Source organism: Pelmatolapia mariae, linkage group LG7 (genome assembly GCF_036321145.2).
Source record: "Pelmatolapia mariae isolate MD_Pm_ZW linkage group LG7, Pm_UMD_F_2, whole genome shotgun sequence".
Lineage (NCBI taxonomy): Eukaryota > Metazoa > Chordata > Actinopteri > Cichliformes > Cichlidae > Pelmatolapia > Pelmatolapia mariae.
In genome coordinates, this window is record NC_086233.1 from 27,871,148 (window position 1) to 27,895,181 (window position 24,034).

General features: G+C 38.1%; 1 protein-coding gene across 4 annotated transcripts in view; it reads left to right on the plus strand.

Moving 5' to 3' along the window:
- strbp (spermatid perinuclear RNA binding protein) overlaps nucleotides 1-24,034 on the plus strand; it is a 92,005-nt gene that overhangs the window by 11,863 nt on the left and 56,108 nt on the right. For all 4 annotated transcript variants that reach the window (XM_063478751.1, XM_063478753.1, XM_063478754.1 and 1 more), the window contains exon 2: nucleotides 19,445-19,536. The gene's annotated coding sequence lies outside the window, so the exon portion shown is untranslated. The remainder of the gene's footprint in view (nucleotides 1-19,444; nucleotides 19,537-24,034) is intronic.

Sequence of the window (24,034 nt, forward strand, 5' to 3'; positions counted from 1 at the left end):
AAGAAGTCTTACAAACTTTTTGTGTCAAGGGTTTTACTTCAAAGTCAAATGCACTTGAGGAATTTCCCTTGACTATTTGTCATTAGCCTGTAATGTTTTTTTTCATCGTAGCCCAGTGAAGTTATTGGTTTCCCACATTTCAGTGTTAATGACTTTCATCAATACTCCCATGGATGTGTCTCAGATGTTTTGCATTTAGCCGGAGGTTTTGCGTGTAGGTGTTTAGAGTAAGAGCTATGTGCATATAAATAAAGAAATATGGGAGATAAAGCTAAACCAGAGAAAAAAAGGACTCTGTACTTTGTAGTATTTTAATAAGTCTGAATAAATTGCTACACTCTGGGGCTGGTGTAGAACATCTTAGTCTATTCTTATCATGGGATGGGATTTGAGTAGTTAACCTCATTGAGCTATGGATCGACGTGAAGTTTTCAAATTATTAAAGTGAACAAACATTCCTGAATCTATAATTTCCTGCCATAAAGTGTTTGAATTGAGAAATTTCTATGTCTATGTAAATGTTTCATTTCCATATATATATATGTATATATATATATATGTATATATATATATATATATATATATATATGTATATATATATATGTATATATATATATGGAAATGAAACATTTAAATAGACAGAAATCGCTCTCTCTCTCTCTCTCTCTCTCTCTCCCTCTATATATATATATATATATATATATATATATATGCACTTTTTTCCAAAGAAAAAAGCAAAATGATATGGATTGACATGTGAGGATTATATCATTCTTCATTTCTGCTGGTTTCTTTGATGATGTACTGTAAAAAATAAAAACCTTATGAATAGAATTTTTAAAAAGCTGGATGCACAAGAACGATGGAGGAATAATGTTAGTGGGTCTTGATCTATACTAAATATTGCCATTAAGACAGCAGTCCCCAACCTTTTTTGCGCCACGCACTGGTTTAATGTCAGATAATATTTTCACGGACTGGCCTTTAAGGTGTTGCGGATAAATACAACAAAATAAAATGATACAACCAAGAACAAAAACTGTGGTATTTTGTAAATATAATAATAAATGCGAATTCACTGTGTAATTGTGTAACTTTATTAGCAGCGTCCTCCTGAAAATGCGCCAACAACATTGAGAGTAATATCCTCCTCTCTGCCCCGTAATGCTTTCTGGTCACTATGGTAACGTGTAAATATTTCTTTCAAAATAAGACACACAACTACAAAGACCCAGGGAAACTGAGTTAATGATAAAAACCCTGAAAACCATAAACTTCACACCCGAGCCTCAACTCTCGCGGCCCGGTACCAAACGACTCACCGGTCCGTGGCCCGGGGGTTGGGGACCGCTGCATTAAGATGTCATGGTTCTCTTTTTATGGGAGAAGCTTCATCTTGCTTTGTCTGGATGTAGATGCTGCTACTGGCACCCTTTATTTTCATGGGTAGTTTGTTCCTGTCACTGCCAATAATAATTGATCATTCCTGGAAGTCTATTGATTTAGAGCTTTTCTCCTTGTGAAAGTAACATCAGCGCATGTTTGCTGATGAGAATTTAGCCAAATGAGAGCGTATCGACCAAACAATCGACCAGTCAACTCTGAGACTACAGCCCTGCTCAGAACCTAAGCTGCTGTAGGTTGTAACTTGCACTGGAATAAAGAAAAATCTTTCTGGTTCAACTTGCTGACTTTTAAGCTCATTAGAGCGTTAGTCGGACAGCTTCCATATAGCTCACACCAGACAGTCTCTCCTGCCAGCCCAAAAGAGTGAAAAAAACAGCATAAACCACACACCATGCTGGGCTTGCACTGGATGCTGCCTGGATTGATGAAAGAAACTTATTTTTAGCTAAAACTGACAAGTTGTTATTACTAGGTCTAGTTCAGAAATAAGCTGAAATAGAGATGTTACCATGCAGATGGGTACTACAACACACAAATATCAGAATGGCAGTCAGACCAACCACTTGAATAACCTATTTCAGTTTTCAGGCTGCGTGAGCGTGGGCATGACTTTGTGGTTATCGAGTAGGAATATTCCTTCACAAATGAATCACTGGGTTAGAGACACAACATCTCCAGAAGGCTGAACCACCGTTTGCCAGCTTTCCTGCAACACCCCCTTCTGTTCCCAATCTCAGGAGACGAAGCCACACTGCATAGATATCGTGTCAAGATCTTGGTAAAATGAGCTTCTTCTGGCAGGAAGTTTGCAAAGCCTGGGAGCTCTGACACTAAAGGCTCACTCACCTTCTGTTACCAGCTCAGTCTGTGCAACAAGCACCCGAGCTCCACTAAGACAACCAAACTGTGCCTTGGTTCCCGAGTGATAAGAAGAAGACTCGGGGGCTTTATAGTTATCTGTAAATTCAGAATTTAATCTAAAATGATGCCGCTTTTATGGGTAATACAACACTTTGAATGAGTTGTAAGAGGATATGATAACAGTATAAACAACACGATAATGAGAAAAGAAAAGAGTTGTGCTTGTTTATCACTTGTTTGTGCGGATGTTTGGGGAAAAAAGATTGTGCCTTAATTATAGCGTAATTATGCCTTAACTGTACATAAATATTTGTGTCAGTTTCCATCATAAGGCTTGTGAAAAATGTCTTTGTAATCAATAAGAAGGATTTTTTTTTCTGTGAGTGCTAATATAGTATTTTAATACTCATAAGTAAGCACCAAATATAAAGGTCATAAATCGGTGAGCTTTAAAGGGTTGTTTATTGTGACTTGTAAGTTATCTCTGCACGTCTTCTGCATCAGTGTAGTGTAGGATATTCGCAGGTTAGTGATCATGATAACCTGCAATATTCATTATTCTGACTGAACATGATCCATGCAAACTGAGTCCCCTATATTAGAAATCTTGAGTATTAAACTCATGTTTTTATAAATTTATATTTATAAAAACAATTTTTTAAATAAAAGATGTGTCAATGTTGAAATTGTGTTTTTGATCTTGTACTGGTGGTCAAGAGGTGTTTTCGATCAGATTGTGAAAATCTGAAGCCAGTGGTCAGTGTGACATTCAAGCAGCATTTGTTGTTATAACAAGGGGAAAAAAAGGACTGATGCAGCTTGCGAAACACAAGCAGGAAACAACTTTAAGAGCACATATCAAGTGTGGAAATTAGCTATATATCTGAATGCCAGCAGAGCTGTGTAGCAATTAGACTACTGGAAGTCTGTTTTAATGCCAAAAAGCAAAGCATGCTACTGGTAACTGTAACGAATCGACCCAAACAAACAGCACAAATCGAGAGACGAGGGCTTTTCCAAATGAAATCAAACGTGCATGAGAAAGAGATTAGCTCTGACACATTGACTTGAAAGGAGTAGTCTATATTCAGCCCGTCCAGACACTCGATAGGATTTGAGTTGGAGATCAGCGATAGCCCACAGTCTTACATTGTGTTAGCAAATAAATTTGACCTATTTCATGCAGAAATGTACTCTGTAGCACGTTTTGTTTTGTAATTTGTTTTTTTAAGAAAGAAAAAACTGCTGCATCTTTGGCTGCAGCAGTGGATCCTCCTCCTTATGGAGCAAGTGGATCATTAGGTACTATGTGTTTTATTTATGTGCGTCCTGTTTCCAGCCCTCTTTCAAAGGAGCAAAATGAGGGGCCTTGATCCTTAATAGTAAATATTATATTTGTGATTTTCATGCAAGAAAGACCCATAAAAACTTTTTTTGGTTCATTTTGGGTTTGCACTTTAGGCTATTAATTATTGCAGACATGTTGCAGTGTCACGACTACATAATTCTAATTTGCTCTTTCCTGATAGGTTACCTTTTCATCAATACTTTCAGCAGTAAAGCATCAGTAGTTTGGAAAACTGTACTGTATTGGGATCATGGGATGTCATGAACACATGGCAGATACTTTGTGTGGCATCGTTTCATTCTTTTAATTGCTCCATGGGGCTGGAGCCATGGAGCACTAGACACAGTGTATTTTCTTTTAACATTGTTACTATATAATTATAGCATTAAGTTGCCCAGCATCTTAATGTTAGAAATGAGGGCGTCAGTCACTAGTTCAGTCACCTGTTTAAAGACAGGCGCCACACAAAGACAACTGTTTATGTTGTTAGTTTCTAAAACAACAGTGGAGATAGATGATCAAAAACATTTCCCTTTTTCTAAGGTTTCTATTTAGGTTTCCTGTTTAATTTACAACCTCACTGTAACTATGTTCTACTAAAAGAAGCAGAGGCGTTATATTGGGTTTAGAAATGCATTCTCTCCATCAGATTAGATTAGGGCTGTAGCTAAAGATTATTCTGGTAGTCGACTAATCTGCCAATTTTTCTTTGATTAGTCGATTAGTCAGGGATTATTTCAGTAACTTTTATCTCCGCTTCCTGTGGACACACCTCCTGTTCAAGGCTCCAGTACCTCACCTGTGAATATCACCCTGTTGTCTTGTCCCACAGAAAATGAAAATAATGACCCAGGAAACATATGAATATGAAATGGGTTTTTTTTAACATTACTCAATAGGACTGTCAGAATCAAAACAAAATAAATAAAAATATAAAGTAATATAAATGAAAGTGCTAGCAGTATTCTAAAAAAAAGTGCAAATAGGAAACTAAATTGCTTCTGCCCATAAGTTCAAATAAAACTTCAAATTAAATCAAAAATATTTTATTTTCCAGTCCAAAATAACAAGTTAACAAAGTTTACAGATGATTCACTTCATGAATTCACAATTGCAGTGAACATCCTCCAGAGTGAGGCTTGCTCTTATCTTTGAGATGATGTTATCAGCTGCTGATAACCACGCTAAAGATGCTCTCTGTCATGACCACAGCCATTTGAGAGGTGCATGAGCCTCTTTTCAGGACAAACTCATCTATTCTCCTGTGCTTAGTATTAGTAAAACAGAACAAAACAGAATTAAAAGTGCCTTGAGGCAATCTGTTGTTGTGTTGTAGTGCTATGGAAATAAAACTGAATTGAAATGAATTAGAAAAGACTGTTACTAATCACAGATTTGGTTGTATATCATAGTTTCTCAGATGGTGTAGTGTTCAATGCTAATTAAACTGTTTAACTGATTATAAATATAATTAGTTATTGAGATGGTTCAACCCACACATTACCTGACGTTAGGTAGAGGGGTTTACTATTCAGAATAAATGCTAATATTAATGTGAGAAAAAATAAACAAACTAGGAGACGGTGTAGCTACTCTTGTTTAATTTGTTAGCATTTCGCTCATTAGCTAACAAAATCGGTGTTCACTTAGCAAGCATCATCCAGAGAAGTTTCTGACAGGTTAGCTAACACATACGTTACTGTACAAACATTAACATAAACAAGGTATCAACGTGACACACTAACTTAACTCTTACAGCGTCCTGTTGTGTATTGCAGTTACAAAAACACATTTACGCGAAAGAAAATTCACTGTCGACTAATTTTTTACAGTTGATGTCATTGATTATAGGGAGGAATGGTTGCAGTTCTAGATTAGATCTAGGCAGCCTTTAGAGATTTGGAGGAATAAGAGCTGTCTTGGGTAAATGTCTAAACAGTGTAAAATTTATGAGTGTCATGTGGGAGTTTGTGATTTTAGTAGGGGCTTTTGAATTTCTTTACCAAAATCAGTCATAAAGTGACTTTATTGTTTTAATGCGTATGGACTTTAAACTTCCCTAAGGTACAAGGTGAAAATAAAATAATGTCTGCAGTTATGAGATTGCAGTCGTTTCACAGTTACACAGCAGTATTTAAGAAAGATACCTTTAACACACAATTTACTGTCCGCAATGGACCACTCCTTCTTTTCAGTTATGTGCGGCGTGACATGATTTCTCTCTTTGTGTGCAGACTGTTCAGCCATTTCTATAATCCCCACTTATATAACACATATACAGTGTAAATTAAGTACAACTAACATACATTAACTGCAAAGCCAAGAAAGGGTATTTTTTTTCTAAGCAGTCACCATTCACTATTATTTGAATTGATTAGACACTGTAGCCAAAACATACTCTAGTATGTTTTTGTATTATTTCAGAGACTAAATAGCTCTTTCTCTTAGTGACCCTGAGTAGTTATTTGCTATCAAAGATCTGCTGTATTAACACTGTAGCGCAGTGTTCAGTGTACTTCAACTAAAAGACTCCTGCACGACAAGGGTGATCTTATATTTTGTTTTCATTTGGGCAAACTACTACTCTTTAGGCCCACAGTTTAAAAGACTAGTGTGCCACTGCACCACTAAGAGCTTTTTATACATATGTAGTGCTGTTCTTTCCCATATTTATGTAAACTTGCCAAGACCCTGCACCACTCATGTCACGTATCACATACAAAGCCCAGTACACAGACACATAAAGCTGTTCTTTTACATAGGAATATTGAGCAGGTGGTTTAAATGGAAAGACATAGAAACTTCAAGGACTGCTGCAGCGTATTACATATGCTGTAGTCAGCTCAAGCTATTTCTGTTGCCCCAGACAGCCAGCCAAGAATCAGCCCTACCCATTTTGGACCAACGCTGCAGGTTAATCCATTATGGCTTTGAGTTCTTAATGATTTTTAAGCTGTGGACGCATTTTAACAAACCTTAAATCTGTTAGGCAGGCGTAGAAATTAAAATATCATCGTATCATGTGTGTGTATTTTTACTGAAGATACAGGGTTTTTTTCATATTTGCCTGCCTTTAACAGAAAAAAACATATAGCACTGTATTAGTTTGTCTTGCAGATATATGACTCCAGGATACACAGATTCATCTAGTACAGTATGTACAGTAGTCTGATGAATAGTCTGCAGAATAGTTTGTATGCGTCTTCCATTTTTCATCTGTAAAGATTTAATTACTGCTCAGAACTGCTGACAAACACACATTGTATGGTTTATGGGTTACTCTTATAGCTGTGGTGCTGGCTGGGGGAAACAGTAAAATCCCAGAAACACAGCAGCCCATGAAATATTTGGTTCTTGGGATAACATTTCATACATGGAAGTAAAACTATAGAAAGTTTTGTTGTCAAGTAGTTGAAATGCTGACCAAAATAACCAAAATATTTGGTTTTGTTCAGGTTTGTAATCTAATAATCCTTAGTCTTTAAGTGTTTACCCCAAAGTTATCTGATGAATATTGATGAGAAATCAGTAAACTGCAGGATGCTTGGCTGAGCAGATAATAATAAGAAAAACTGTAGAACATTAGTTAAAATGATATAATAGTCATCTTTCTAGAGGCTGTTTTTGTCCTGTTATTGTATACTGGGCTATGTTATGTTATATGTTATAGCCCAAAATAAATGAGAAAAATAAAAAGAAGAGAAAATTAAAAGTAGTCCTGAGCTCTTGCATTAATCATTAAATAATCCTGAAATAATGTAGCTACAAATTGGTTTGTTTATTAACTAAACTAAAGTCAAATTAAATGCTGTTTTTTGATGCCCACTAAACCGCTACATAATGTTAGAAGAGCACGATATCACATTAACTAGAGACACACAGTGAGGCATCCAGTTTGGATTTTTTTTTCACTCATAATAATAAAAGCCCTAATATAATAACTCAACAAGTTCTTATTCCCTCAGTGTTAACGTTTAGTTTCATCGTTATTATGGTTGTTTAAGATGTGTCACATTGCTTAACTTCTGGGTAATCAGATGGTGTATTGTTAATAATGTCATTACATATTCCATCAGTATAGTGGAAGTGGAGTAAATGAAGAGTGAAACTATAAAGAGGAAGCAGAAAGTGAGAGTGGGGTTAGTTGCCAGAAAGGAATATGAGGGAAAGTTGCAAGTTTATGTGATAAAGTTGCAACTGTGTTTATTAGCGGTGGAAGGAGAGGTAAACAAAAGAACTAGAGAGAGAACTCAGGGGGAGATGAAAATATGAGGGAGGGTGGGTCATAGAGGACAGTTTGTTAGACAGATGGATAGACGGCTAGATGGATGTGCACAGAGATGCTCTTCATCCTTAACAGCCCAGGGTGAAGCGAGACTGACTCCTGCTTCACACTGATACTGCATCCTGAATCACTGAGATACCTCTCGCTCTCTCTCCTGTCTCTCTCTCTCTCTGTGGGAATTCTCTGACCCAGTTAGCTCCTCCACTAAGCAGCAGCAGAGTTATTTTTACATATTACCAGGAGACAATACTTCGTCCTCTGATCGTCCTCCCCTCATCCATACGCTTCCCTACGCTCTCCTCCTCCTCCTCCATCTTAGCTATAGCCATCCTTTTGTCTCATATCATCCTGTTCTTCGTTCCCTTTCCTATATATCTAAATCTTTTCTATATGTCCACTGACTTTGATCCCTCCTTGTCCTTTAGAAAAATAAAGCCTAGTCAACCCATTGATTGATTGAGGATAGTGATTTTGATTGTTCAAAATCATAATAAATGAAAGCAAACCTATACTTATTATATCTATTATTTTTTTTATCATTTCAGGATTTACATTTTGGTTATGATTTACAGTGTATGGATTTGGCTGTGTGTGTGTGTGTGTGTGTGTGTGTGTGTGTGTGTGTGTGTGTGTGTGTGTGTGTGTGTGTGTGAGTGTGTATGTGCTACTAATCTATGCAACTTATGATTGTACTGCCAGGACACTCTTGTAAAATGAATTTTTAATTTCAAGAGGGTTTTTTTCTTGGTTAAATAAAGGATAAATAAATACATAGTAAATGCATAAATGTTATAAATAAACATGCAGGTTCCAAAATTAATACTCATGAAGCACCAAATGCTGGTGGATTTTTCATTTGGTTATCCAGCTTACCTGCCAGTAACTGTTTGTACCAAAGTAGTCTGGTAACACAACCTGATGCCAGAACACACTGAAGCATCTACCACATTTTGGTGTCATTTATAGCTGACTGCGTCCTCACACACACTCACCCACACATACAGTGTCAATTTTACCCCATTTTATGTTATTTATCACACTTTTTTTTATTTTGACCATTAAAAATATGTTTTAAATACCTTTGGTCAAAAGTTGATATTTGGTCTTCACCTGGATCCTACCTAATCTCTAAGCAACCTAACTAACATCACAAAATATGTTTCTAAATTCACTCTCATACTATAAGAGTGAATTGTAAGAGCTTTCCGTAAAAGTGATGAAATCAGTTAATCAGGTAAAGTGCAGGAGTTTCCCTAATGATCATCTCTAGTTCACATAAGCAAAATGATCATTCTAAATATTACTGTGTACATTAGAAGAGCAAAATTCGTTGACCACAGATTTTCATTCAACACTTTTCCTTATTTTATTTAATCAAGCCTTATTCTATGAATCACAAATCCCCCCTACTTCATCCTCCTCTCCTCTCCTCTCCTCTCCTCTCCTCTCCTCTCCTCTCCTCTCCTCTTCTCTTATCTTCTCTTCTCTCCTCTCCTCTCCTCTCCTCTCCTCTCCTCTCTTCTCTTCTCCTCTCCTCTCCTCTAGAGAGTAAATGGACAGAGAGTGTGTAGACAGGTCATCTATTCGCCTCCTAATGATGACGGATGGCAGGACTGCAGAGAGCTAGAAGAGAGAGAAAAGTGGAGCAATACTGGAAGATAAAGAAATAGCAGAGTATGAGGAGACTGTGTTTATATTTGTCTGCTGGCGGGCAGATGGTGGGAGCTTTAGTGATATGTTGATCCTCAAGTGTTTATATCGTTCTTGTCATCTACCTGATATCAAACAAACACACACACCTGCAAGGTGGCATCTGGTGTAATTCACACTTTTGAAGACATGCACGCTTCCATCTCTGTCAGTCCTTTGACTTTCATGACCTGAGCGCTCGGATGGATCTTCTACGCTAGCAGTAGAAGACGCATGCAAACTCTGGAGTGTTCGTTGTGTCTCGCTCGCTGACATGCATACTCGCTTGCTCATTTTCTCTCTGCCTCCTCTGATAGCTGAGCAGTTGCATGCTACTGTGATTAGTAATCTAACAAACTGAGTAAAATCTGTGTTGTCTACCTAAACAGCAGATTGTTGCATCTGAGCTCTGGTACTTAAAATAACATTTGGCACTTGTGAAGTACATATCAAGTGGTCAAGTGTAATAAAAAAGTTGCTTAATCCACTATGTTTTTAAATACGAATTAGGATTATAAGACTTTTTTATTGTTTGAGAAACCATTCCTTTGCCTCTGTATCCAATTACCCAGCTGTATTTGCTGATGCTGTACTATGTTTTTTTTAATGTATTTATGGATTACATAGTGCTTTGCCCCGAGAGTAGAAGTCAGGTTGTTGCTCATTCAATACTGAAATGGGATGACACAGGAGGGGTCACAAGACTGTAGTTATTTTCCCAACAATCCTCTTCTCTCAGCATAGCTCACCTCTCCGTCATCTCACACCTTCCCATCTAAGAGTGAACACAAGGCTGACAGAGAGGAAGTGTTAAGACCCCATCTGGTGAGGTTACAACAGAGTACACAAAAACACACACATTTCCTCTCTCTTTCTGTCTTGCTCTCACACACACACATGCACTGACAGTGGTAAAGTCTCACCCTTCCCAAAGTACAGAAACAGAGACAGGCTGTAGCTATGGCAACCCGGAGAGAAGGGAAATGATTGGGTAAGGCTTGGATTTGTTAAGAGCTACTGCATGAAGCCCAGGGCGAGTGTTAGTCACTCTTTCTCATTTAGTGTTTGTGTGGTTATTGTGCGGTGTGTGTGTGTTGATACAAGTGTGGGTGAAGGAATCACAAGGAGTCAAGGCTTCTCATTTTTATTTCCCTTCCTTGTCTGTCTGCCTGCTTTTTTCTTGTTTCTGTTTCTTTCAGCAAAGTTATTCACCATGGTCCATAAAGTAGAAAAAGACTGAATCGCATCAGTTGGTTTCAAACACTAGCATGGCTAATTGGATGGGATGAAACACTTTTCATAGCTGTGACATCAAATAGACCATTTTATAGCCCAGTGTTTTGCTGAAGGGCAGGCATATGCTCATATTCTGCTTTTAAAGGAGAATTCCAAGTTTTGACTGCAGCTTGTCATTTCTAGTTTTGCTCATAAAATTTTTTTGTTAATTTTTGCAGTGCGTTGTCATAGATTTCATAAAGAAGTAAGGAAAACTACTAATCTGAGCTTTTTAAGCAGGCTGAGATTAATGTTTGTGAGTAAAGATGCATCAATCGACTGGCCAAGGGCCTGAATCGTCTCATTTCCAGTTACCAGCTGGTCAGAATCATGTATGGCTGATTAAAAGCTTATCCATTTCATGCTTGTACAGCAAGCGCAAAAAAGTGCAGGCAAATAGTCGCATGCACATTCATATCACACACTAACATGTCAGTAGCATGGAAGCTCGTCACTGTGAGTGAGGACAAAAAGTTTGCCAAAGTAAACCATGGGGGGACCACCATGAAAGCCTTTATAACCAGAAACGTAAATCATCCTCACTCAGCAGAACATTTTAAAGATGCTAACAAAGGCCAAGTGGCTAAAACTATCCAAAGCTCACAGCCAACAACAACCAGCCACCAGTAAGGCTCGTTGAGCCTCGGTATGAGCAAAGGGTTAAAGCAGTTATCTGTGGAAGTTATAAACATACTGGAAAATAAAATGTTTTTTTTCTCTGTTTGTTTTATTGTAAGATAAGGTAGGTTTACAGAACCTGATTTTCAGTTAATTATCTTGTACCTCTTTCCAGTAGCAGAGCACTATTTTTTTATAGTTTTATTTTCAGTTGTTCAGTTGAGAGAATATCCTGTAACTTACTGCAGTTTGGGGAAAAACATTTGTAAAGTTTATTCATTTATTTTATTGTGCATTGAAGAAAAGTTAATTTTTGTTTTTATGATCTTAGTTACTGAGAGAAAATAGAAATTGGCAAAAATCAGTGTCAGCAGGTTGCAGAAATTGGAATCGACCAAAACAATTACAATCTGTATTCTGGAGGAAACCAAAATCAACATCCAGTGCAGTTGATTTTCAAAATAATAAATATAAAATAAAAATAAACTGTCAGTGATAGCTTTGTCAGTGTTATTATCTCTGATACAAAATAACCTGTAGCAGTTTCTTTTCTTTGTGTGTCCACCTTTCTGGGTTGTCCATACGGGGTGTCTCGATTATGCTATCTACACTGCATTAATGTCGAGGATGTGTTCTGCTGCATAACAGGTTAATCTGTTAACATATCCTAATTTGTAAGTGGTAATTTCAGGGAGCAGCTTTGAAGACCTCTCTCCCCTGCACTGCATTTCCACCTAATAATGAGAAGAAATCCTGACATCAGGATCAGTGACTAAGCAGAGAAAGTCGTGCTGTGTAATAGAGGGGTCTTTAGTGATGTTTGAAACTAAGATGTGTAATCTCAGTTCCTAACAAGGAACTGAGTCTTTGCAGAAGTGTGTTGATCCTTCTGTGGATGTGTTTTTTAACAGCAGGGGTTTTTTTTTTAGTTATTTATTTATTTTTAATGTTTTTTAGAAAAGTGAAAAGTTTCTGCACGACAATTTTGCTTACTCCAGCTGTCATGATCTGTTTTTACTTTTTTTTTTTTTGCAGAACAAAGGGGAGAGAAACCCTTTGTTCAATAGTAGAAAGATACAATGCTGAAATAGCATTACAACAGTTTCTTCTTTTCTAAATAGAAGTCATTCCTTTTCTAATTGGGTTTGAGGCCTTTAGAGAATTTGGAGGGTTTAGCTGAGCGTGTCCTTTTGATTGTGCAGTGGTAGCTCTCATTTAAATTCTCATGAATTTTTCTCACATCAGACTGGCACTGTAGTCCAAAAATTTAAGCCTCTTTATTTTTTTTGTAGCTAAAGCAGAATAGGTGAGGGTTTTACTTTCAAATTGAATATTTCTGATTCAGTTGAACTGATTTCAGGATCGTTTCTTTTACAAGGACAGGCTATTTAATTTCTTTTAGCTCTTACTTCTAAGAATAAAGAAAGGCAGACAGCAGTAAATGACTATGCAACGGCTTCATTTGTATGACCTTAGATTGCTTTTGTTGTTGAGTGGAAGGAGGAAAAGCGAAGCTTCCTCCACAGGAACAGGTTGAACATGGAAACACCCTGGCACCTTTCAGTTTTTATTCCTGATGTATACTTGTTTCCCGACATCTTTGTTTCTTACCCTCAATCATTCTGCGGTATCACTGGATTTTCTATAGCGCCGAATCACATGCTATCTCCCTTTCTACCCAGTGCTCATATTCTGTTTGTTTCCCCGTCCCCTTCTAGTTGTTTCCTGAGTGGAATTTTTAAAGCCAAGGCTGAGTCAGTAGAGATCCATGGGTTGGCCCTTCTCTACAAAGAGGAAATATGAAAAGAGAAAAACAATTCCAGGGTTTCTTCCAGAGTGTATGTCTCACTGTGACTTTTTGAATTGTCTGGTTATATTCACCTTGGGCTAGGAAAAGCATAGGCTATAGCTCACGTACTCAACACACACACCGTCCTCAAGAAAGCTTAATTATTTCAGAGAATTGTCTATATTTTTTGAATGAATATAAAGTTGATGGGTGTATGCAAGAGCATGGCTGTAATGAAAATGATTCACCATAATAAGTCAACAGCAGTGAAAAGAAATGGAGTCCCAAATGTAGAGGGCCAACTTATGTCATTGTGAATTAATATCAAATAAACCCTAGACATTCTCAACATGCTGCACTCAGGAAACCTAATAAATCATTGACAGCTGTAGCAGTTTAAAAAAAACCCATACTAATACAACACAACAGAACTACGTTATTGTCTGACTAATGGCAACATCCTCACACATTACACTATGAAGGCTCTATACTAATGAAACAGTCTCTTTTATCTGGGATTCTGTGAGTAATCCACTGTAGACAAAAGCATGGTGAAGGTAGCTGTACTCAGCACATGAAATCCACAAAATATGAATGATGAAAGGTTTTAAAATCTATCCAGTGAATTCAAAGGCCCCGGGTGACAATGTTCTTTAATAAGACGTGTGGAAAGTGAGGGTAGCGGTGTATTGTGTTGCATGGTATCATGAAGCATATGCATCAGAGAGCACAGCCCTGACCTTGATAGGAGTGTAAATGGAGACATGTCTGTTTGTTTATCTGTATTCCCATTAGCTTCCTGCACAGCAGGAGCCACTCTGTTTGGTGTCCACAATTTTAATCTAAATGTTGTCATTTCGTACACAACAAGCCAAGAAGCAGCAGAAATCTTTGCAGTTTTACATTTATACTGTTAACTAACGCATGTTTGTAGGCATTTCTTAAAAAGCGGAGATTTTAGCTATAATTCCTTTATTATGTGAGGCAGTTGCTCTGAAAGTACGCGGATTTTAATTTTTGCTGTTTGGTTGAGGAATTATTATATTGTGTAATTAATAGGGGGTTTCCTGCTGGTCAGAAAATATGGGTTAGGGTTAGGTGTGTAATTTGCTTGGTAATCTTTGTCTCCAGCTTCCCTCGGCTGTGTTGAAAGTACCTTACTCTTCTGAAAGTCCAAATCTGTGTGTTTTTTCTGGCCATCTGTAAAAAACAAACAAATTTTTTTTAAGGGTTTTTGGTTTATGAATTAAGTTCCTATACCTCCTACTGTAGCGTAAAATTATGTCTTGGCCTGTGCTTCATTGCACTGTTGCGTCTCAGTTTGACATCAAGATTCTTGTTTGTGCTATCAATAATGGTTTGCAAATGAAATGTGAAGGATTGGCAAATTAAATAATGCTCGACACAATGTTTGTTTTCTCTTCCTTCGAGCTCTCTATTAAGAGCCGTGCCAGTCGATGGTGATTGTTATCTGACAATGCCGTATGTCTCAGACTCCTGCAGTAGTGCTCTGCTACAAAGGAAACTAATACACATCTGTGTCACTTTTCCAGCTCTAAAGAGGTGTAAAAAATGATTTTCTAAACATAATCTTGTTCCTTACTATACCTCTGCATAATATATCTGTCACATTTTCTGTGAAAAATAACAATATGAAGAGATTTTTTAGGATATAATATTCACATCTGTAATTACAGTGTGGCTTTAAATCTCTGTTTTGTGGGAGATCTAATTTATGTGTCAGTTGCTGCAGAATATTGCCACAGGATATGCCACACAAATTGTAATGCATTATTATCAAACTGAAAGACTGCTTACTTAATGATGGGCAATCTTTAGCATAAAATACTCTCTTTTTTGTTTTTTAAATTTCCCCATAATGGTGCACTTTTTTTTATTTTGCTGTGTCTGTTTTGAATAGTTGGTCTGCACTCAGTGTACTCATAGAAAGCATTAACAACATGTCTTAATGAACTTTTAGCTTAGCTTTTCAAGGATTCATATTTGCATACTCTACATGGCCCAAGTTGCTGAGTAGTGCTTTGTTTTTGTTAATTAAATGATATACAACCTTCCAGATACCACACACACACAGAAACCAAAATCTCAAAAGACAAGCAGATTATACCTTACATTAAAGGTTGCCAGTTAGGGCTGCCACGATTAGTCGACTAGTCACGATTACGTCGACTATCAAAATCGTCGACGACTGATTTAATAGTCGACGCGTCGTTTGAAGCTTTGTAAGATCCCAAAAGACGCAGGAATAAGTAGCAGGATTTAAGAGTGTAATAACGGACTGAAACAGAAGATGGCAGCACTGCATGTACAAGGATGCCAGCTGCCGTTAAACCCCGAAGAAGAAGAAGTAGCTCTGTCCCAGAATTCATAGCGCAGCCCAGCTCAGTTGTCAACAATGGCGGCAGCTAGTTAGTTTTAATATTACTCTTATTATTCTTTCTGGGTCACAAAATAAACGTTTAACATATTTTCAGGCGAGAATGTAACTGTGTAAACCTCAAATATCTGCTCAGTTTATCAAGACACCACATATTTTCAAAAGCGCTCCGACATTTTCGGAGACGTCTGTTAACCACTAGCTCGATAGCTAGCCGGGGGCAAGGCTCACTAGAGCCGCTGAGAACACCGGACTCCCGGCAAATCGTTTTCACACCCACCGCCGTCTTTCGCTATTCAGGTTAAACATGCATAAGTCACTTAGATAACTTAAAAATGTTATTGTTTGGCTTTTTTAGTATTTTATTTGTTCCTGAGTAAATCTGTTTGCCTGAGATTAAAGTTATAGTTTTTACACAGCTGAATAAACGTCAAGCAGACAGCTGGTTATCAGAAGTGTGAGATGCTCCAGAATATACTCCGGTGTCCTGTTATATTTTAGATAGCAAGGAGTTTATTAAACTTCACCGAAACAATCTGCAAATTTCATTAAAATTTAATAAACTATCATCTTGTCTTTATTTTTAGTTAGCACATACTTTAAACACTTAAAGCTGTAAGCTAATGATAGTTATATAAGAGCAGATGCATGCTGGTGCAATAAGCTGTACGTTTTACGTCCAATGGATGCATGACCTGATTAGTCGACTAATCGCAAAAATAATCGGTGACTAGTCGACTATCAAAATAATCGTTTGTGGCAGCCCTATTGCCAGTACAGCTTGTCCGGGGAACACCAAGGCCTTCCCTGGCCAGGCGAGAGATATAATCTCTCCAGCGTGTCCTGGGTCTGCCCTGGGGCTTCCTCCCAGTGGGACATGACCAGAACACCTCACCCAGGAGGTGCCCAGGAGGCACCTTTGTCAGATGCCCGTACCACCTCAACTGGCTCCTTTTGATGTGGAGGAGCAGAGCCTCTACTATGAGCCCCTCTTGGATAGCCGAACTCCTCACACTATCTCTAAGGGAGAGGCCAGCCACCCTTCGGAGGAAGCTCATTTCCACTGCTTGTATCCGTGATCTCATTCTTTCAGTCACTACACACAGCCTGTGATCATAGGTAAGGGTAGGGACGTAGCTCGACCAGTAAATTGAGAGCTTCGCTTTTACACTCAGCTCTCTCTTTACCACGACGGACTGATACAGCGTCCGAATCACAGCAGCCGCAGCACCAATCGTCGATCTCCCGCTTCCTTCTCCTGTCACTCATAAACAAGACCCTGAGGTACTTAAACTCCTCCAAAACTGTAGTTTTTTCCCCCAAAAAAGCATGCATAACATAACATCATTAAAGTGAAATATACACTCACCCGCCACTTTATTTGATGTATTGGTTGGTTGCCCCCCCTTTTACCTTCAGCATTTCTTTAATTCCATATGACATAGATTCAGCATGGTGCTGGAAACACCTTTATAACAGTGTGGTCATAAAGGCATGGACACGGTCAACAACGATACTCAGGTAGGCGGTGGGGTTTAAACAATGCACAGTTACTACTAAGGTGCCCAAAGTGTGCCAAGAAAACATCCCCTGCACCACACAAAGCAGGGTGCTTTTGTTTGCACACAATTTTAACCCCACCATCTGAATGTCACAGCAGAAATCAAGACTCAGTGCTTATCCAGTCACTCATATTGTCTAATTTTTGGAATTTTAATCCTATTGTAGCCTCAGCCTCAGCTCTCTCTTCACCACAACAGACCGATAGTTCTTAGCTGACCGGAGTGGCACCTGGTGTGATTTTCTGCTGCTGTAGCCCATCTTTGTCAAGGTTTGATAGCCTGTCTGGCACCAACAACAATGCCACCTTCAAAGTGAAAGAAATGACCTTTCTTTCTTATTCTAATGCTCAGTTTGAACTTAGGTAAGCTGTCTTGATAATGTGAACATGCCCAAATGCATTGAGTTGCTGCCATGTGATTGGATAATTAGATTGTTAGTTTGCATTAATGAGCAGCTGAACAGGTGTACCTAATAAAGCGGCCAGTGAGTGTACACAATTTAGTGAACACAATTAGTAAAAAGCTTTAAAATGTGTGTGTGCTTGTACATGTGTGTGTGGGTGTGCAGTCTTTGCAGCATCCTGTGTTTGCATGCACGTGTAAACATAATGAATAGACTGACAAACAAAATCTCTCTGGAAACCAGTTAGTCTTGCAGAACCATGAGATCCATTACACCTGCCAGCGCCGCACCTTATTTATGCTCTATTATCCAAGGTGTGACTGCTTCTCGAAGGAACACACAGCAAATACTCAACATTTGTTTTGCTTTGATTTTCTTGGCTGAATGATAGTGTCTTATTACTTTTTTTCTGAGGGTGCGCCACTGTCAGTCTGTTATATCTGGTTTTTCAGGAACATCAATTTCTTTTCTTTTTTTCACAAAGTGTCTCATAGGTTAGTGATTTGACTGTAATATACAACAGTATATAGCTTCTCAGACTTACTTTCAGAAATCTCTACAGTGCACACGTAAAGAAGGTGTGCAACCAAAATCTTTACCACCATGATCCACCATTCAAGGTTGGTTGGTCTTTACTGTGTTATGAAAAACCCATCATTTACTGTCTCCAGATGTTTCATCAGTTATTCTTTAATGTGTTTTAGCAGTGAATTTGAAATTTGATAAAACTGTGCTTAACAGGGCAGGCTGTAGGTTCTTCTTCTTTTTAATGGCAGCTGCCCAATTTTAATATTGCCCAATTTTCCACAATTTGTTGCTATCAGCACAGCTGCACTTCTTACCATCTGCCACCTTAACACATTTTTGTTTATTTAATTCTAAAGTAGGGGTGTGTGATATGATTTTGGAATGATTGGGACTGAATTCAGGACATGGTGACAACTTTCCTGGTAAAGCAGATCAATCATGCCTTTTACTGCATCGCAGAAACAGAACATAAACCAGCAATGTGTTATCAGAGTATTAATACAAAACTATTTCATTATTTTCTTTCTAGATTAAAGCTTGTTAAAAGAAAAGAGCAAGGTTGTATTGTGAAATAGGACCAGGAAGTATTCAGCGACTATGAAAAGGTAGTTGTGTAAGAAAAGTAGAAGAGCAAGGTGAAAAGCAGTAAGTGCTTATCATAACAGAAATAAGCAACTTTTTGTGCCGTGATGGCCCTACGGAAGAAAAATGTGTCAGGTAGTAAATTATGTCATCATTTGGAAGTGGCTAATGTTGCATGAATTGTGCAGCTGAATTAATAGATAGTCTTAGAGGAATGAACAACAGCATTTCATAGATTGTTCTGTGATAGAGTGCAATGTGATCGAACTGTTTGCATGCAAGTTCTCGTTTCAAACACTTTGCTGTGTGTAGTGACACATGCAAATAATAGTCCACTTCCTCTTTAGGGTCAGTTTTCTGGTTAGTGAAGATCATGTCAGTTGCTGCACTTCTTCATTTTCTACGAGAGGAAAAAAAGAGAGAGATGCAGTAATTTCTCTGTAGTTTCTTTTTAGAAATGTTTGCTACAATTCTAATAATTTTTTACATTTTTAGCTAAGGTTTTGTTTTCCCTATCCCCTTTCTTTTTGATGTTTCTGATGAAGGCAAAGGGAAAAGTAAAGCTCAAAGTTTTGCAGTGAAAAATATCTCAGTCTTATGATACGTTCTCCCCCTGTGATCGCTTTAAGTCAAGCAGAACATTGCCCTTAAGTGCCGTTGTAGTGACTGTAACCAGACTTTAAACTTGTGTCTTCTCAGGTGCTGAACCCTGCCTGCTCAAACACCGTGACTCCAAACTGACAGACAGGGGAAAAAAGTGGACAGATAAACCAATAGGAGGCCAAGGGAGGGTGAGTGAGTAGTCTGTATACTGTATCTCTGTAGGCTGTGTCTTGAACTCTGTTTCACACTGTAGTTTAAAGTGTTGCTGCTGCTATAGTTGGGTGGCTCAGTGTTGACAGTTTAGACCAGTAATTCTGAAAGCAAGACAAGCCCTGTAGCAAAGAGACTGATGCACTGAGCCCACTGAGGCCAAAACTAAGTCTGCTCGTGTTTTCTGTTACCCTCCTCAAGATTAGTGCTTTCATCAGAGGCTGTTCAAAAGAAATGACAGTTTCATACTTAAGTAATATAGACACGGCTTTATTTTGTGCTGAATTTTACCTAGAAAACAATCAAAGAAGGGATTTTTTTTTTTGTCCAAAAGAGGAAAAGAGACAGATGTTCAGCAACGGTTTGGGAACTATTCAGCAAAAAGAATTCCATCATAAATCTGCTAAATAGAAACAGTTCCCCCATCTTCATACAAAAGGTTTTAAAGAGGGGCCGAATTTGCTTGTGAGTGAACAGATGGAATCCGGTCAAATTCAAGATTTACATTTTAATTGGAAGTTTTGTACCTTTTGTGTGTGTGTGTGTGTGTGTGTGTGTGTGTGTGTGTGTGTGTGTGTGTGTGTGTGTGCGCGCGCACGCGCGCAAGTCTGAATTTGATTTAAGGGTACGCATAAACGCGTATCACACGTTTATGTGTTTTTCCACTTCCCTATAATACATGTATTTTTGCTAGCTTGTACAATATGTTCCCCCAGTTAACAGTCTGTGTACCTACTATGTTGTTGAAACATCTGCTTACTCATCAATGCAATTTATTGATGGGTTGGCAGATGTATTTGTTGGCCAACTGTTTACATAATTGATTGACCAAAAAAATTACTGGCAATATGAATTTGCTGCTTTTCTTTTCTTTTATTTGTTTGTTTGTTTTTTAACCTTTAAACCTGTTGGAACAGTATACATATACCTGTAGATCTGCTCCTCTGTCTCTGTGTATATCTCATACACTCCCAACCATCTGTAGAAGTTTTTGTACATTACAACTTTTCCTGATATTATCTGAGAAAAATGAGTGCCTCATCTTCATTTGTGGTTTCATTTTCAGTGTTGTGGTCTCACACTGACAATGAATTTAAGTTAGACATATTTACTGATCACAGTGGATCAGGGGCTGTGGTCCTAGTGGTTGCCGGGTTCACTCTCTGCTTTGGTAAACTGCCTACTTATGTATGTAAAGTAGCTTTTATGCAGTTCACCCAGCGGTCTTCCCCACTATCATCTCAGTGGGACTGTTTTGGGGTCTGTGTATGTGTGTTTATGTGTAAATAATTGATTGCTATAGAGGTTTTAGTGGATTGCTGGTGAGACTGAACCAGGCAAAAGAAAAACGCACTTGCCTGCTTTCCTCCACAGTGTGAGTAACATAACTTTACCATGTGTGCTTGCTCACTGGGATGTTGAGTTGGGGAGCTTGTCAGTGTTCCGTAAGTAGATTTAGTTTGTGTTAATGGTGCTGCAGACATTAGTCCTTAAATCACAAATTAACATCATTTTTGAGCCAAACTAAGATGCCACACATACTGTTAGAACCCAACCAATATATTTGATATATCGACTGATATTTGCTATTTGCCAATATCTTCTTATCAACATTTATAATAGTCGTTAAATGAAAATTTAAAAAGTAAAGACAAGATAGGAGAGAGACCCTTTGACCATGTTATAAGTGTAGATGTTGCATAGTTTGTCCGCACTCTGCAACTTCCCTGTCGAAAAAGTCACCACAACCAGCTGATGTAAGCAGGCGTGGAGTATAAACAATTAATTCATGACTTGTTATGACAAAAAAACAAGATTATTTTTAAACTGCATTGTAATATTATCTTGGTAAAGATTCTTAAAAAACTAAACGTAACACATGTTTATCTGTTGTGTTTTCATAAGAATAAAAATATTGGCCGTTATATTAGACTTCGCTATCCTTGGGATTTGTTTTCGTTTTAGGTTTTTGAGTTTAAAGCTATAAGATGATTTAGAATAAATTATGAATAAACCTAAACATGAACTGTAATAACCAATAAATTAATTGGTTATACATACACAAAGACAATTGAGCATGCTGCCATGTTCATCCCAAATAATCAGACCTTCTTTCTTTAGACTTTTCTAGCCTGCTGCTTACAACATTCAGTCTTTTTTTCCCCCATTTTATATCTCAGCATCAGGGACAGCTGTGGATAGTCGTGTTGTCCACAGCTGTCACAAGTCAGGCTCAAGGTCAATATAGCAGCACGTTCAACAGAATTTTCTTGAGGATTTTCAAAAAATTTGGCACACTGTGTTTTTGTTTGTTTTTTTGACTAAAGGGAAAAAAATTTGTTTGTTATTTTCTTTGTTTGTTTGGTTTTTTTTTTGCTTTTTTAATTTAAACATCAATGTCACTATGACCTTGTAACATTTTGCTGAAAGCAATATCTCAGGAACATGTAGATGAAATTTTATTCTGTTTGCGCACAAACAGTAAACCTAATTTGCTGGTCAAAGGTGAAGACCACGGTTATCTGAATACATATATTATATGAGTAAACGTAAACTGCAGTTTTACTGGTTGGCAGAGGTATACCACAAGGCAGAGAGTTTAGTCTCTGCTTCTTTCTTAATCTTTCTCAGTCTTTTACCAAGGGTCTTTCTCCTATGCTGGCTTGTTCTTCTTTGCCATCCCTTCTTTCTTTCTTTCTTGCCCCTTAGCCGCAGTGTCCTTGAAAAAGCAGTGACTTTGCCGGTGAGTGTAGCAGAGCGCATCACTCTCTCTCTTTCTCTCTCTCTTAGACTCTCTCTCACTGACTCTAACTCAACACCCTTGCACACAAACGCACCGACACACACACACACACACACACAAACATTTGGTGGGTCCATAACACAACTGTCAAGCAGGACCACACTGTAAAAGTCTCTTTCCTTTATACTCCATGAATAATTCATCATCACTAACATTGGCTATATGGCTTTATGCAAATGTCGACAAACCTATTGCAGAGGAAAACCTGAGACAGTTGTGTTTTTTATCGAGCCAACCTTTTGCCCATTTACTTCTCTTTCAGGAAAAGATAGTAAATGATAAGCAAACTGCTGATACAACCAAAAGTTGTCATTTGTAGTCAACAGTAATATAAAATGTTGTGATGATGATCAGTAACTGAGTTACTGTTGAATTCGCTTGGTTTCATAATATGACGCTTTACAAAACTGGATTTATTGCTGAAGTTCAATTACTCTTTCTGATGGTTTGTTACCGAATTCTGACAAATTGCCCTCAGTAGATACTGGACTTTGGCTGCCAGCGTGGAAACACGATGCCTCTGTGCCCTCCCCCTCATTAAAACTGCCCTCCACTAATCTTGGATCATGACAGCCCATTGTTACAGTTTTCCGTAGCTCTTAAAATATGGATGGGGTCTGATTGTCTGCTTGTAAGATGAGATGTGATAGACTCTTGTTGCTGTTTGTTCTCGCTCTCTGTTTTCCATTTGTATTGGGTCACCGCTTTTTCCTGCCGCCTTGCGTGTTTTCTGTAGGGGATCGTGTATCTTGTGGATAAGTAGCTGCAGTCCTATATATGGAACATGAGATTTGCAACTTTATCTTCAATGTTTGCTCAAAAAAAGATTAGAAACAATTTATTTATCCCATATTTGAGAGTCTGGTTTAAATAATATTTACTGCAGTGTAATTTGCATATAGTCTGATTCTTCCTAGCAACATTACATATAGGTTCATTTGAGTAGCTCATGATAGTATCTCATTGCCGCCATGTTATCATTCATTCACTCCTTGTCTGCGTGTGTGTCTTGTTCACGCCTCCTTATGTCACACATACAGCTGAAAATGCTTCCGTAGCCATGGTGAGCAATCCCAATGGGAAAAGTTGAGCCTGAATCGCTTTCTCACTCTCTTTCCTTCCTTTGTCTAATGCCTTGGTGCAGTCTAATGCTTTCCCCACATGCGCACACTTGTACACAGATGAGCAGGTCAGAATCTAAAAGCAGAGAAGATGCAGATTTTTGGTCACATGTTGTTTTAATTCATTTGACCAAGAAGTTGTTAAAAAAAATCAACAGACAGAGCGTGAGGATGGTTTTCTCTGCTGCCTACTTTCCTTCTTGTTAGCGACCATGACCGTGGTGGCTGGACATTTGGCTGTGAAATACTTGCACAAGAGTCTGCTTGAGAAAAAGGCTCTTTTCTCAAGCAAAGCGCATTGGACAGATAAACACCTTCACCTGTTGGACCAGCAGGATGTCAGTCTTCTAACCTTATAAATTGTAAAACAGGCTTAGCCAGTGCAGCAAAACAACACATTTAAGTTCAAGTGACAAAGCCCTCTAGCAGCAAAAGTAGCCATGACAGGAGGAAAGAAGGAAGTCAGAGTTGTCACAATACTACAGTTTCAAACTTGATACCGACACCCAGGAAAATACTCGCATCTTGATACCATTTTTGCAACAAAAAACA